The following is a 16,736-nucleotide window of genomic DNA, read 5'->3' as shown; positions in this document are numbered from 1 at the left end:
AACTATAGATTGCAGTCTCATGTTTTCCTTCCTATTTCATGTGGGATACGAATAAAGCTGGAACCACTGGATCTCATTATTGAGCTCCACACTACTATGGAAATGTCATTCATGAAATTCAATGTGTTTGTGTGCAACTGAGCTCGTTCTCAGGCTGTGTCCTGTGTCTTTGTCTTCACCCTCAGCACCTGCAGGAGGTCCCAGCTGCAGCAGTACAGCTGTGCAGCTGTGCAGTCCTGCTGAAGGAGGTTTGTGTACGGCTTTGTAACACTGTGTGAACACACCACCACTGTGGTAACTCTGACAATAATAATCTCCTGCATCTTCAGCCTCGATTCTGGTGATGGTCAGAGTGAAGTCAGTCCCAGATCCACTGCCACTGAAACGACTTGGGGTCCCAGGGTTTAGTTTATTTACAAGATAAATCAGAAGTCTAGGAGCTCCTTCAGATTTTTGATGGTACCAGGCCATGCGTTCACCTACTGAGCTACTGTAAACTGGACTGCTGGTCTTACAGCTCACAGTGACTGTCTGTCCTGGGACAACTGATCTCTCTGATGGAGTCTGAGTCACAGTAACCTGTCCACTGGACTCTGTAAGAAATAAGACAGAATAAGAAGTGTATGGAAGTGTAAAATTGTATCTTTTAACTAGAATATTGTTCATATATTGTATGTAGTACAATATTTGCTTACATAAATCCTCCACAAATGTATCTTTCTACAGTACATTATTCTTACCTTGAATACAAAGAAGGAAAGCAAAGATGAAGATGGTGATGAAAGTCATTGTTGCTGTGGGTTCTGTTGCCATGAAGGGCAGCTCTCAGTCAGGAAGTGTTAAACTCACAGGGCTATAAACACTCCCAGAGCACTGAAGCATGTGCTGCCAATACAAAGTGTCTTTCTATGCAAATCTTATCATTTGAATCTTGGGCATTTATAGAAAAAAAATGCCTTTGAATAGAGTAAGATGGAGTGAGTACTCTAATAAAGTGTCTCTTCTACGCAAATTGTTTATATTTGAATCAGGGACAAAAAAAGAAAATATTTTGTCTTTGAACGGAGTAAGATTAGCAATAAAATTTCCATGAACCAAAAATTTTATCCTGACAGGATTTATATAGAGAACATGATAAGCTAAAATCGGCTGAGGAGGTGAATATGAACATAATGAGAATTTATCATTTTATTGCAATACATCAGAATCCTATTCTTATAAATACGTACAGTATGATGTCATTGTCTGTTAAGTTGCAATTGAAAGGGCAGTAAGAATAAATAAATACAAGACACCTTAAAGCAACTGTCACTGTCGGCCACATCTGAGAGGGAAAGTCAATTCAAGTGTTGATTCTACCGGAGAGGAGGAGATATGACAACCAGACACCTGCAGTAAGATCACCGAACAGAGCTGTCTGTTGAGGCACAATGAGGCAGCAGATGCTTCTCACTGTAAGGTGCTCAGACACTGGTGGCTGAAGTTACTTTTACATTTCTGCCAGGTTGCTTGTGAGACAAATTTATGCCATGATCACTGCCTGTGTGTAATCAAAATTAATGAGTTTGACTTCCTAATAAATAAGTTTTTCTCTATATATATGGATATATAATATTATGTAATTAATTCATCATTATGTGCATCATTTCACCCAGACCCCTAGATAAGACCCCTCTTCGAAATTGAGCAGTAGGAGAAGCAGGAAAATGATTAGAAATGGCATTACGAAGCTATTCTGTGTCTGAGACAGTATTCTAGTCTCTACAGATACAGTAACTAACGTGTATGCTAATTAATAATGAATTGAAAATGAATGGAAAATTCACTCTTTGTTGGCACAATGACTTGAAGCACAAATCCAGAGCCACACTGAAAAGGTCTGACAGGAACAGACTGAAAGTCCTTGAGTGTTCCAGTCCCAGTCAAGACCCAGACTTGAATCCCATAGAAAAGTGATGGAGAGGCTTGACAACTGAAGTTCATAATCAATCTCCAACAAACAAAGTGAGGACTTAAGCAGTTTTAACAGGAGGAATGAACTTAATTACACCATCCTGTTGTTCACATCTGAGGGAGATGTACTGTATCCAGGAATGTGACACAAACTTTATAGCACTAGGAGCTTTACAGTAATTGCCAGCAGTTACAGAAATTACTGTGAAATTTGCTTCCAACAACTACTTACTTAGGGGACTGAATATTGATGCTTACAGTATGTATCTTCAAAGTATGTATCTTCATTAAAGGTTTTGCGAACATTCAACCACCTACACACATAACACTGTTCCTCTAAAATGAAAAGAAAAATAAGTTGAAATCACTTGAAAACAAGCATTACACACATAACATTCAACAAAAGCTGATATGATTGACGGAAGGTGTAGTGATATTTGTAGTTAATACTATTCATTCTTATGTGAAAGTAAGAAAATTGAGGTGTATAAAACAGTATATACGGAAAACAGTCCATTCTAATCCAGTCTGGTTATTTTCAGATGTTACAAAGTAATCATTTATTTCAGGCTTTAGCAACTGGAAATAACTTAATAACAAGACCAAGGTACATTCACCAGACTGAAAACTCACAAAAATGTTTTATGATTCTTTGTTAGATTTGTGCTGTAAATTTGCAGTGATGGACTATATACTGTATTAAACACTGAATTGTCTGTACTTGTATTGTTGGTTCATATATTCTATTGACATATCGTATCTAAACAAAGGCATTCTGAATATGTGAAACTGGGTGATTTACAGAAAGACCTCATATCTTAAACATTAAGATATTAGAAACAGATGCCAAGATGTCAGATAAAACAGGGTAAATTTGTTTTGTATCTGAGAATAATAACTGCAGATACTGTAGGACTGGAGGATTTCCTATCAACAGACTGTTGTGATTCACTGTGTGTGGAGTGTAGGCTCAGGGTGATCTGAGATATTACAGAGGGTCACTGTGGGCACAGACAGCAGAAACAGTGAGAAACTGCATGAGACTTTAATAACCTAATTGTACTCTTCCAGATTCTTGAACAGATTTATGTTTGTCAAAAACAATATTGGACAGCGAGTGTTGGGGCTTTCTTTTTGTTACAGAGTGTATAAACAATTAGTTTCAGATTATCAGAATTGAACTGAGCGTATGATAAAATATATTGCATATATTATATTTATTCTGCAAAGGCAGATGTTCATACAGTATTATACTTAAAAAGGAAAATTGTGTATCTTATACACTAGGTTTAAGTTATTAAAATATTTTCATTCGAGACATTTTAGGAATCCTTCTTCAGTTGCTTAGAAAGACATGAAACCACTAACACAGAGGAGATAAGTACCAACGATGAGGGAACTGTATTGAGAAGGGTGAGAACTGCAGGCTGTTCTGTTGGCTTTATCAATGTGTGATTGTACAGTGCAGATAGCGGTGTTCTGTCTCCCTCTTGTGGCCACAGTTGAGAAATACAGACTTCATTTAATGTGGCTCTATTTGACCATAAACACACAAGAATGAGAACCACCAAGAGTTTCAGGCTCCTGCTTAGTCTGATTGGATCTGTTAGAATGACAGTGTCCTGTGCACAGTCAGTCCAACACGTTCATAATAAAGTAACTCTACTGCCTGAACAGCAGCTTTTTCTTTCTCTTCTTAGTGATGGAAGTTACCACTGGTTTTATTGGAAATGATGATATTTAATACTGTTGAAAATATTAAAGATCTATAATTCTATTTGATATCAAGAATGTATAAAAATTAGATCTACATAGCTGTTAAATGTTCAAATAATTCTTTATTTTTCATCTTTGGTTTCATTTAAAAACATACTGTAGATACGTTTAGAAGTAATTTGGGTAAAAATACTGAATATAACATTAAGATAAAAGTTTAATACATTATGTTCAAACTTATTTGTGCTCAGTCCACTGTAGCAACTCTGCAGGGCTGAGGGAGGTTTTTGTACAGACGTCTATCACTGTGTGAGAGGGTAGCTCTGATATTGGTGACAGTAATAATCTCCGGCATCTTCAGCCTGGACTCTACTGATTGTCAGTGTAAAGGCTGTTCCAGACCCACTGCCAGTGAATCGATCAGGAACCCCAGTATAACGGTTTGTTGCACCATAAACCAGGAGCTGTGGAGCCTGACCAGGTTTCTGCAGGTACCAGCTGAGATAGCTGCTAATAGACTGACTGGCTGTACAACTGATAGAGACAGAGCTTCCTGGGAGAACAGACTGAGCTGGAGACTGAGTCAGAACAATCTGCCCACTGGACTCTGGAGGTGAAATGGAAACAAAGAATGAATATCAATACTTGCTTGTCATAAACATTTGCTTATTAATTTGCCTTTGAAGCACTTTTACATTGAACTTCTTAAAATTTCACTTTAATGTTTCCACACAATAATGAAAGTTAAGACTGCTTTATTAAACACATTATGTGAGAAGCATTTTCTTTAATCCTCACCTTGAGCAAAGAGCCCCAGAGTCCCCAGCAGTAGAATCAGTGGCATCATTGTCCTGTGTGTGTCAGTGACTCTGAAAGGCCTGAACAGTGACTGATCCACACTGTGAGTCTTAAAGTGTTTAGAGCAGTGAGGCGGTACAGGTATGCAAAGTTCCTTCCTGTATACAAATCCTGTCACAGACAGTTAGATGAGATCTGAGCTGTGAAAACAGATGGAGCCTTTGTTTTGGGTTTTGTGTCTGTTAATGTTTTGCTCTGTTCTATCCCTGTCAGAAATGTGTAACTAATGTCTAAGATGTTAAAAATCACAACTATCTAATGACAGCTTGATCTTTATATTGTATATTTAATAATACAAATACATTGTCACAAATGTAAACTTTAAGTTTAATTTCACATTTTATAACAAATTCTAGTATTTTAAAGATGTTTCAGTGGAGAACCAGTTGAGTAACAGTGAAAAGGCTGAATTCTTGTCAATGGCACCTCAGTGTGATGGAGAATATTGTCCACCTGGATCACAGGGAGAAAATTCAAACTCCACCACAGATAGCACCTCAGGTCTGGTGTTGAACCTAGTGCCCCAACACTGTTATGCAGCAATGTTAACCACTGCACTACTGTGCAGTCCACTCTGAACATTTTCCTGCACATGGCAGGGACTGCACTGGAATCAAAGTGTTCTGATGTTAATCAAATTAAATTTACTTACTGAAATTATTGTGTGTAAAATAGAGATGGTAACATGCATCACTCTTACAATGACTCTTACTGAACATGGCTTTATGTATTTTTTATTTCCTGCTCTGTCCCATGTCCCATTCCATCTCATTTGTGACACTAAACTTTATGTTCTTCACAGCGCAACCTGATGTCAGACTGCAGCCTTCAGGAAAGACAATGTAATGTTTAGCACTTGTTTAGCTGCACCTGATTCGAATTGTCTTCTGTAATGGAAAGTTACTGAAGAAAAGTGTTTTATCCTAAAAATGTCATTTACAGGCAGAGCTGTGTTGTAAAAGCAGCTGTATTCTGTGAACAATGTGTGATTGTACCCAGCAAGTCAAGGACACGGAATGTTCTAAGAATATGTTAATCTCTGCCCCAGCAAAAAAGGCAGATACAAAACTGCATGTAGTTATCTTCTCTGTTCTTCAAGGCTAAGACCTATAAGGACTGGAAAATTATTGTCTCGCCTGTCTTTGTATTACTAACCAACCATAATGAAGTAAACAAGATGAGGTGTTGCATCAGCTAAGTGTATAAAATAAGGGACCTTTTCCTATTTTATTTTCGAAAATCAGCTCGCACTTGCTGCACAGACTAGTGGTTGCTGTTTTTCCCTATTGCGCAATATGAATAAATGCCTTACAGAGTGAATGAGAACACCTTTCCTGACTCTTCTTTGATACTTCTTAACTGATAACTAAAGGTTGCACTTACTTTTCACACAAGGCTACTGAATGTTGGCTGATTTTTTTTGTTTAATAAATATTGACAGAATAATATGTGTGTGTATTATCTGTCTCATGAGGTTAGATTTATATACAGTGCTGTTTGGACTTGGTGAGGACCAGATGAAGGTCAGATTTGTCTTAATATAGTATATAAAATCCAGACTGCTAACCCTGTAAACAGAAACACTATATGACACCCTTACGGGTCAACAAAAGAGATATGCAACATCCTAAATAAAAACTTACATTTCAGCTGTAAATCTCCCTTCCTATAACCTGGGTAACTGAAATGGAATGGAAATCTGCCTCCCTGTTCTCAAAATACATGAGCAAACTGGGAGAGAACATCTTTAGCCTGAGGATTCCACAAGAAAGTAAATCATAATTCCCTCAAATAAAAAGGGAAAAGTGATGGTATTTCTTCTCTGAGTCTTCCTTCTATTCCTTTCTTGTCTCCTTTTCCTCCCACTTTCTTTTTATCTTGTGTTTTCCGCAAAATGTGTATTCTTTATTGTGATAAACCAGAGTAATTAACCAGAAAGTTTCCTTTGATCCTCTGTCTTTACAGGCCTGTAAGCTCAGCTGTAGCAAACAGCTCAGTTTCTATCCATTGTTTCAGACTCTGAAAATTGCAAACGTTTTTCTGAGATGTAAACTTTCAAAAAGGTGAATGGAAATGCCCCTCCTCCTTAGCTATTACAGTGTATACATCCCAAATCAACAACAGCAACACATTCATAGACGGTGTTTCTGTGCTTAGGATGATAATTGTTGAGAATTGTCAAGGGTTTACACTAGAAACACTCACACTGCTCTCTGAGCTTACATTAAAAATGCTCAAATTTAAATTCAAAGAACATTACTTGAATGACTAACAAATTATACTGTTGTGAAACAATAACAATTAACCTGACACCTGAAGAAGGCTCCACGGCCGAAACATTGTGTTTTCTTTCTTCTTTTTTTTAGCATGGAATAAACCTATTACTTGTTCCAATAACAATTAACGATACATTTACAGTAATAATAATAATTATAATTATATTATGATAATTAATAATTGTTATTATAATTATTATTTCAGATACCTGCTATCTTCCTCAGTCTGTGACAGGAGGGTGCATACTGGCCTGCCAAATTTGTTGACTTCCCTCCTGACATGATTTTGAGAGCTAATATTAATGTGGAAAATCCCTGCATATTTCTTTCAAAGAAGCACTCCGTGTTCTTACTGTCTCCTTTCTGCTTAAAGTAGACTGACCTCTCTGGGTAGCCAAGTCCGTCTTTTTTGCCCAGTGTCTATGTCCAGGCTGTGGTCAGTTAGTCTGTACCTTGTCAGTTTTTGAAGTCTCCTTGCTGTTTCAATCTGTTCACTGCATTTACTTTAGAAATTATTTAATCATCAATACATTTTTGTAAAGTATATATTGATACAGAAACATTTAAGTTTTGTTTTAATTTCCTTTGTTTTATACTTTTTCCATCTTGCAGTATAATGGCTTCATCCACATATTATCAATTTAGTTTTCAAATATATTGATCATAACAGCCCTGATTAATAACCCTTTATACTGTGAAATCTAAAGAAAGTCATGGTTGATTAATATTTTTAAGCTTGTAATAGAAGCCTGGTGCTTTGTCTTTCTCTTCACCCTCAGCACCTGCAAGAGGTCCCAGCTTGCAGCAGTGCAGTCACTGTGCAGTGCTGCTGAGGGAGGTTTTTGTATGGCTGTGTAACACTGTGTGAACAGAGATCTATTGTTAAGCCAGTGGTAACTCTGACAGTAATAGTCTGCTGCATCTTCAGCCTGGACTCCTGTGATGGTCAGAGTGAAGTCAGTCCCAGATCCACTGCCACTGAAACGCTCTGGGATTCCATTATCATGGTTAGTCGCAAAATAGATCAGGCGACTGATAAAGCGTTTACCAGCATAAAGCGTTTACCAGCTTTATGTTGGTACCAGGCTAGCTGATGGTTATTAAATGCTGCGGGACTGGTCTTACATGTGATTGTAACTATGTCTCCTGTCTCAGCTGATATCACTTCTGGAATCTGAGTCACTGTAGCCTGTCCAGTGGACTCTGAAAATGACAAACAACACACAAGGGGGATAAAATTATAATTATAATTTAATTATATAATTTATTATTATAATGGTTTACACCATTATAGTATTTTTGGTCTATATTTAGTAATGAGATAAGTATAATATTTCAATCCCATTCCTACCCCGAGCCCAGATGACTGTCCAGATGAAGATGGTGATGAAGGTCATTGTGGCTTTGGGTTCTGTTGCAATGAAGGGCAGCTCTCAGTCATGAAGTGTTAAACTCACAGGACTATAAACACTCCCAGAACACTGAAGCATGTTCTGCCAGTGCAAATTGTCTCTTCTATGCAATTTGTCTTCCTGGGTTCAGCAGTACTTGTAGCCAGTCAGTGCTGGAAACACAGGCTGGTGCTGTGTGTTGTGACAGAGCAAGATGAGCAGTTTAGCATGAACACTCCTAGGACAGCAGGACTAGACAGAGAGCAGCTTTAAAAGGATCAAAGGATGAGACACAATCGCTGAGCCCTTATTGTACTCAACACAGGTGGACTGGAGTGTAGAGTGTCTAGTTAAAACAGTACTTGGCTCTGTGGATTCTGACGTAGCAGGATTATTGATGGCACTGACTTAGTACTTTGGGGCTGTAGCGGCGAGGCTTAATAATAAGGCAGAATTAAGTGTTTCTGAGCTTCCCAAATGAGGCCCCATTTCTCTGTTCATCTCTGTGGTGCAGCCACAGAGAAACTATTCATGCAAGATGTTTTCTTTTGATAAGGACAGCTCCCACAGGGGGATGCACTTAGCTAAGCCTGGCTATCATGATCAATGGTCATCCATTGGCGCCTATCTGTTTAGGGAGTGCCAGTTGGACATCTGGACTGCATTACTAAGTGTCAGGAGTAAGTGACTCATATCTCACCTTGATCAACCAATCAGGGACCGGTAGGGCCGAGTAACCCACGTGGGACTCTGATGCCCATGGAACTTTCAGCCAATCAATGAGCTGAAGTTCCTCCAGGTAAAAACAGGCAACACAGAGAGCCTGGGAGATTCAGATTGAGATTCAGATTCAGATTCAACAAGATTCAGTAAGATTCTAAAGGGAATTCAAAGGAGAATTCCAGGGCAGGACGGCCCAGGAGCAGAAGGCTCCCAAGGGCAGGACATTCTCGCAGCGCGCCTCCTGACCATCCTGAGACTCAGCCTGGACAACCACGGAACGGCCAGTGTGTCCGAGTGCCAGAACTTTCCTTTGTCCTAAGAGTCTAGAGTGGAGGTTGCCAGAGAGTAACCACCAGCAGGCCTCGTGAACAGGTCGGAACTGTGGACAGCTGAATTACTATTCAGAACTAGCTCTTCATCAGGAACGAACCGGTCCTCTTCCTGACTTGCTGGGACCCACAGTCATCTTTTCTCCTGTGCACAAACTTTGCTAGTTAATGCCAACAATGAGCATCAGCAGCGCACCGTCGCAAGCCGCACAGCACAGCCTGGCACGTAGCCAGAGAGCGCGGATTGGACAGCAACAGCCTGCAACTGTTTCTTTGTGCCCGCAGGAGATCTGAATCCCCAGAGATTGGATGAGTATTCAACTTCAATGCATTACAGCTCGAGAATTCAATTGTTATCCCAACCAGTTGATATCAATTTAATTCCTAAGAGTTATGTACTTGTTTGAGTATCTAATGTAGAAGTTGTAACCAAGTTCACTTTACGAAACGGTCTTAATGAATGATATACTGAACGTATGTCCTCTTGATATGTGTAACTCTTTGTAACTGATTGAATATATATCTTTTGTATTCTGATAATCCTCTCAATAAGATCTGTTAGGTTTAAGGCATATTCTATGTATTAATAAATGTATCCTCGTGTATTAGTACCTGTGTGTGCGCGTTGTTTGAGTTATGTCGCATGGTTGGATTCTAAAGCCATCAAAAGAATCAACTTTGTGATTTACTGCTACAATTAATAATTGTCTCAGTAAATGCCCAAACCCTACAGAACTGGTGCCTTCAGAGAGCCACTATGATTACATATTTGGCGTCCCTGAACCGGTTTTCCCTACAGGGCTATAAAATACAGGAAAGGTCTTAAGCCAACTTAAATTTTCCACAGGCAGATTTGACAAAATATGCTGTTATATGTTTGTGTTCCAAAGAGACATACCTCAAAGTATTCAAGGAAAGGCTTAGGTTTTATTTTTGTGGCTGGAGAGAGAGACACTGAACACCTAATTTAATGTGTATGGGGAGTGTGCTCTCCAGTGGAACGACAGTCTTCTGTTCTTCTTGATAACTGCCAGTTGAAGGTTCAGGGGGAGATGCATGGCTCTGTCCTCTTCCTCAGTTATTCAGTTATCTCTCTATTTAAACCTCACTCAAATGCTCAGGGTGGTGAGTGGGGGGTGATTAAAGCTCACATCTCCGACCTCAGGTTCCAGCGCCACCTTGACCCCTTCTGGGGAGGATCATACAAGGAGAGTCAGAGGAGAACCCCATACACACTAGCTCAGAAGCTCCCCTGCTTTCCCACTGGTCTATCTTATCACTAATCCTCCTCCTCTCTCAGTCCCCTGAGGAATCAGCTCCCAGTTGTGAGGCTGTGACTCTTAGAGCAACTTTCTCCCACACAGAGGATGCTTCCTGTCCTGCTTCAGCTCTGTGCAGCACTCTGATCACCCAATTTAGCTAGGAGTTGAAATGAGCATTAATTCATTGGTTTGGGCCGGGGGGGGGGAGGGGTACATGTTGAATCAGTAGCAGATCTGGTCTCATAAGCTTTGGGGATTAACATGACCTATTGACCTCTTCAACCTGACCAGTAAGAGGAAGACTATCCTGGGTAAGGTTGACACGCATACACACATGATGCCCTTCAGAATGGTGAACAGCAAATATCTGGGCCTGTACTGTTGGGATTTATCATTCTAAGGTAATAGAATTCAATTCAGAATTTCATTTTCTGATCTTCATTTAGAATAACACTACAGATGAATGTGTCTGTCTGCTGATTTTTATTCTGAGATGTTAGTGACTTAATTGAGCTACAGTATCTCCACCTTTTTAAGAGCCTATATCAATGGAAAAGGTTTTCTTCAATTAAGGGTGTGTAAGTGAGCAATATATTCACACAAGATGGAGGCTGTTTTCCAAACTACATTCCCCAGAAGGCTGTGGGGAATGATCTGCCATCCTCAGTCACCTGAATGGTTGGTGCAAGACAACTGGACAATTTAGAAACCTGGATGTGAAGGCTTCCAGTAATGGTCATTATATGCAGTCTGGGGTTAAAGATCAGATCCATTGTTTTTCAGGTTGCTTAAAAATGTAAGCTCCCTCTTTCTCTTTATTTCTCTAACCTTGGTCCAATAAAATCAATAGTACCATAGGTCACCTGTACACTGGGAACACCTGTATGTGTTTAATGAATCGCACAAGTGAAAGAACTTCTGTCTTTGTGAAGTGAAACTATTGTTTCTAAAATAATCTATAACTTAGAGTAACAACTACTAATCACAAATTAATGAGTCAAAGAAATTGATGCATATGTTTACAAAGAAAGTGGAATATGGTAATATTAATGGTTATATAAATATATTCTATTTAGATCCTTAAATTAATATCATTATTAATTTCCTTAGTTACACAATTCCATATTATATTTCCTATTAAGTGGATTCTAAAAAGTAAGATTCTAAAAATTGCAGTTTTTTACTGCAATAACAACAGCAAGTACTCACAGAAAATATTAAAACATTATAGCTTTTTATAAAATATATCAATTCAATATAGTCAGAACGAGCACTTTAAAAGTTTTCCAAAATAACCACAATAAGTTAAAGAATATGATGCATAAAATGTTTATGAAGAAAGTGGAATACTGTTGTGTATTTTTTTTTAATTTTAGCTACCATTACCAGCCATATGCAGTATGTACAGTATAATATATTTATATCCCTAAAATTAATAAAGCACGGTGAGGAATGGAAGGGATGGAGAACAGGGGGCAGTGCCGACAGTGAATCTAGGTGCAAGGGGGGAACTCTAGCAAACAAGTCGAGAAAACAGTCCGATGTAGAATATCTGGGGCGCAGTCCAAAATCCTTGAAAACAGGAACATGGAACATGGAACAAGGAGATTAAAATGATGAGGCCATGCGCTCTGAGGCCATGCGCTCTGAGCCCCGGACGCCATTAGGAAGCCTATGCCTTCAAGCCGCGGACATAGGGCAACTTGATGCTAGGCGGGCCTCCTAGCATCGGTCTTCCAACGCAGAGACCTGAGCTTCCAGAGTACCTGGTTTAAATAATACAGTGAATCCAGAGACAGGTGTCCTTGATAATGAAACAAAACACAAAAAGGGTCGGAGTGCCCTCTAGAGGAGGGATGACAATCGTGACTGTCAATCATCTTTGGCCAGAGAATCACATGCTGTGGTAAAGTGCAGTCCCTGTACCTCGTTACAGTATTTTAAAGCATGAAAGTGGGATAGAAAGTGTGCTAGGGTGGTAGGGAATCCCCAGGACCATTAATGCCTACTTTCCCATCCCTCCACCGGTACCCTTATCTCAATGACAGACTCATTTCCCTCTAATCCTCTCTATTCATTGAGGTTTCGACCTCACACCTCTTTTCACCTCTCTCAACTTCGTACCAGTTGAGTGCCCACTCTACCTCTCTCCTGCTCCCACATCCTCTCCACTCCCAGCTTTTGTTTTCCTACGCTATATCAGCTGGTGACTTTCCTCACTTTCTCATATCTGAAGAAGGCTCCACAGCCAAAAGATGTCCCTTTTCTTCTCTTTTCACCATGAAATAAACCTTTACTTGTTCCTTTGCAGCCTATGGATGCTGACACAGCTACCTACTGTAACAGAAGCCAGTCCAGGCTCCTGTGAAGCGTAGTTCAGGACCCTATCCAGACGTTATAATCTAGAAGTGGAGAATGAGGCCAGGCGCTCCAAGCCCCAGACTCAGATGGTCAGGGTGCCATGGTGAAGCCGATGCTGTTGGGTCGCTCCTGCACCCGCTGGTAGGCGGGCTTCCGGGCGTCCATCTCCCAGTGCTGAGCCAGGAATAGCGAGAACGTTTGGCTTAAATAATGACTGACAAAACAAGGGGCAGGTGCATGAAATAAAGTAAAATATGAAAGGGTCAGAACGCCCTTAAGAGGAGGGATGACAATCGTCACACCTACTTGAACAATTTTTTTCCCAATTGTCCCTCTTGGAAAGAAGAAGCAAGAACACCCCACAGTCCACTCTCCCCAGTCTCTTTACTGGAAATCCTCCCGCAGGCCCTGCTCCACTCTGTGTTGTCAGTACCGACGCTGCAGCCCCATTCTGCCCCCAGTAAATCGAAGTTCCAGCACAGGGCCTCAGTTCTGGCACTAAGGCTTTTCCTGTGGTCTTGCAAAAAACAGCTTCTTGTGCTCTGCCCATCATGCATAGAGGTACGTGAGAGAAAGAGAGTCCTATATCCATTCAAGTCAGTCTGTATGATATTTTCTTCCAGCCTCTCCCATTCTGTGGGGGCTTGGATTTTCTCAGTCAGGGCCAGTTCATTTCTCAGTTGTGTCCAGTTCATTACAGGAGGACGTTCAGTGTAATAATCAGTGCTGTTTGAAAACTGACGGATTCTCAGGTGTCCTGTCACTCCTTAGTTTCCTTTTCTGCTTTCCCTGTCCCTCAGGTCTGGGCCCAACTGGATCAGCACCACCTCACCTTTCCCCTTGTCAATTTTAATTATTTTTCAAACTATTTATTATAAAAATATATTAATTTGTTGACTATACGATCATATTATTAGTTATATTATTGTCGCATTACAGCCTATACGTTTTGTAAATATAAAATAAACTAATAGTCTGAAATGAGAAGGTATATATTATATTACAGAGTCCATGGTGCAAGAGTCTGTTACACTGTTGAGCCCCATTCTCCTGCTGTAGGAGACCTAGTCTTCTGGAGGAGCAGAGCTCTTTGCTGTCTGGAAAATGGGGCTGTACAGCTCTGAGCCCTCAAGTGACTGTGATCACATCTAGGCAGGGAGAAAATTGCACTCAAGACAGTTAACAGCTACTTTCCTTTTTGGTTAAAATCACTGGTTACTCACAAAAGAAAATCACACATATTAAACTCTATCTCATTACAGTAAATTTAATGTTGAAATTCACAATTGTTTATTGCAAATAAGTATGATTTAAAACAATAAGAACGAATTACATTTCTAAAAGCTCACAAAATTTACCTTTCATTTAGTAAAACTTTATTATTTTATGATACTAAGATGAAGATGAGATGAAGAGGAGATGAAGGTGAGGTTGGAGAGAGATCTGGAACTGAAGAGTAGGTCGGGGTCAAGGTTAGATCTCTTCAAGAGGAGAGAAACAGCAGCTGTTCTGAGCTGAGCTCCTGTCTCAGGGGAGTTATTAATTAGGTCAAATCAATTCAAATCAAAGTTTATTTTTCAAAATTTAATCAAAGTTTATTTATCAAATGCACAACAATACAGTGTGCAGCAGAAATGTCTTTCCTGAGAGCTCACAAAAATCACAAGAATCACAAAACTCACAAAATTAAGGTTACGAAAATAAGGTTACATAATATTGGATAATAATGTAATAGAAATTGAATAGAACTCAATATGAATAGAGCTGCTATGTGTCCACGGTGTATGCTATATATTATGTCCAAGTAGTGTAGTATGGTGAATACAATGAAAACTGTATGTCCATGTAGCCATTATGAGTGATTTGCTAAAGGAGCTTAAGGTTGGCTGTTTAGCAGTCTTATTGCCTGGTGGTAGAAGCTGTTCTGTAATCTGTTGGATTTTGACTGAATGCTTGGTACCATTTACCAGACAGTAGGAGAGAAAACAGTTTGTGACTGGGATGACTGGGGTCCTTGATAATGGCCATGGCCTTCTTAAGACATCTAGCTGAGTAGATATCCTGGACATTTGGTAGCTCACAGCCGGTAATGAGCTGCGCTGACTTCACCACTCTCTGCAGTGCTTTGCGATTGCAGACGGAGCAGTTTCCATACCAGGCAGTGATGCAACAAGTCAGAATGCTCTCAGTAATGCACCTGTAGAAGTTGGTCTGGATATGTGGCGGCATGCCAAACGTCTTTAGCCTACAGAAAAAGAATAGGCACTGCCGTGCTGTTTTGACCATGGTGTTGGTGTGGTGGGTCCAGGTTAAGTCCTCTGAGATGTTAACTCCCAGGAACTTAAAACAGCTGACCCTCTCCACTGCAATCCCATTGATATAGATAGGTGTGTGATCTCCTCCCTGGTGTTTCCTATAGTCCACAATCATCTCCTTAGTTTTACTGATGTTCAGAAAGAGGTTGTTCTCCTGGTACCATGCTACCAGGGTTTCAGCCTCCTGTGATAAACTGAAACAGGACAGGTGAGCAGGGTTTGAACAGAGGCATAAGAACAGGATGCAGGGAGCATGAAAGTGTTTTCATCTTAGAAATAATGGCCAACAGTGCAACAGAAGAGACCCTGCAGCTTGAAAAAGGAATGGTATCTGAAGCAAGAGTTTCAGTGCTGTTGAAGCGTCATGATGATGGACATCATGAGTTGATGTAGATTGTTGTCTGATAATGGAACTTTTATCCTTAAAAAGTGAAGGAAACTATTGCACCTGTAACTTCCAGTGATTCTGTCAGTATCAATGCATTTAGTCCTTATCCTGTGTGATGGTTTCCTCTCCCTGAATCAAAAGTCATCATACGCAGACAGTGAGGCAGGAAACAATTAACAAGAACTGAAGAACACACTGGTTGCCCAGATATAATGTCATTATTACACATTAAGGATGGGCATGTGGAGGAGTGAGGGGCTGCTGAATGAGTTTGGATCAGACCTTGGGCAGAGTGGGGGCAGGAAAAGAAACAATGAAATGCATACTGAGAGTTCTCAAATGACACTAGCTTCCTCCTGATAACCAACTGGAACAACAGCTCCTGACAGAGACAGGGGCTCTTTGAGGAGGACTGACTAACCAAAAGGGGTGAAAAGACCTGAAGATGAACAATGAGGTGCTCTATCTTCCTCTCACAAGCCCCTCGACAGAACATGGAAAAAACAAAGGAACAGTGGTTTTAAAATACCGGTGAAATTTGATAGGTGATTCTTAATATTAATGAGCTCCAAAGAAATGGACTGCAGGGAAATGCACAACCTCCAGCTTCCTGGGTGACGAGCGCCAGATTGCTTGCAGTACACAACTGTGCTCATCTCAACATTGCACTTCTTAACTGTCAGATATTTGGTTAAATTTTTTTTTTCAAATTTAAAGGATTTAAGATGTGACTTATTAGTGTCATTTATAAAACAACATTTTACATATTTATTTGTTAAAATAATTTACATTAAATGTTGGGAAAGGGTTGTGAAATTGTTCTGAAATGTTCTTACAAACGACACCCATTCTAGGTTGTTCAAATTTAGTTTGTGTAGTCTGGTGAATTGAGTGAATTCTGCTTCACAGGAAGGATCAAGAGATCAAAATACATCCATACCCATTCATACTTGAAGTGTAAATACTGAAAATGTAGTAACAGTGTAAAGAATAAAGAGATTTTTAAATGATTTACGGTCAAACTATAAATAGTACAGCATCTTTTTTAACAGTGGAGCTTTGAATGCAGCAGGAATGAAGAAAGAAACGCAACCCTGACAGATTGCACCTGTTTTCCCAGATCAGGGATTTTCTAACTGTCTGTGACAGGATTTGTACACAGGA

At 39.8% G+C, this 16,736-nt stretch overlaps 1 long non-coding RNA gene across 1 annotated transcript; it reads right to left on the bottom strand.

Moving 5' to 3' along the window:
• Positions 1 to 3,776: 3,776 nt before the first annotated feature.
• On the bottom strand, positions 3,777 to 4,548 carry LOC148646889 (uncharacterized). Its single transcript, XR_015927705.1, has 2 exons — positions 4,468 to 4,548; positions 3,777 to 4,276 (listed from the first exon to the last, which is right to left on the bottom strand). It is a non-coding gene; the product is annotated as an uncharacterized LOC148646889 (long non-coding RNA).
• Between the last annotated feature and the right edge of the window lie 12,188 nt (positions 4,549 to 16,736).

This window comes from Lepisosteus platostomus, chromosome 16 (assembly GCF_059453375.1).
Source record: "Lepisosteus platostomus isolate fLepPlt1 chromosome 16, fLepPlt1.hap1, whole genome shotgun sequence".
NCBI lineage: Eukaryota > Metazoa > Chordata > Actinopteri > Semionotiformes > Lepisosteidae > Lepisosteus > Lepisosteus platostomus.
The sequence above is the reverse complement of the archived record's forward strand: the minus strand, read 5'-3'. Positions and strand labels throughout refer to the sequence as shown.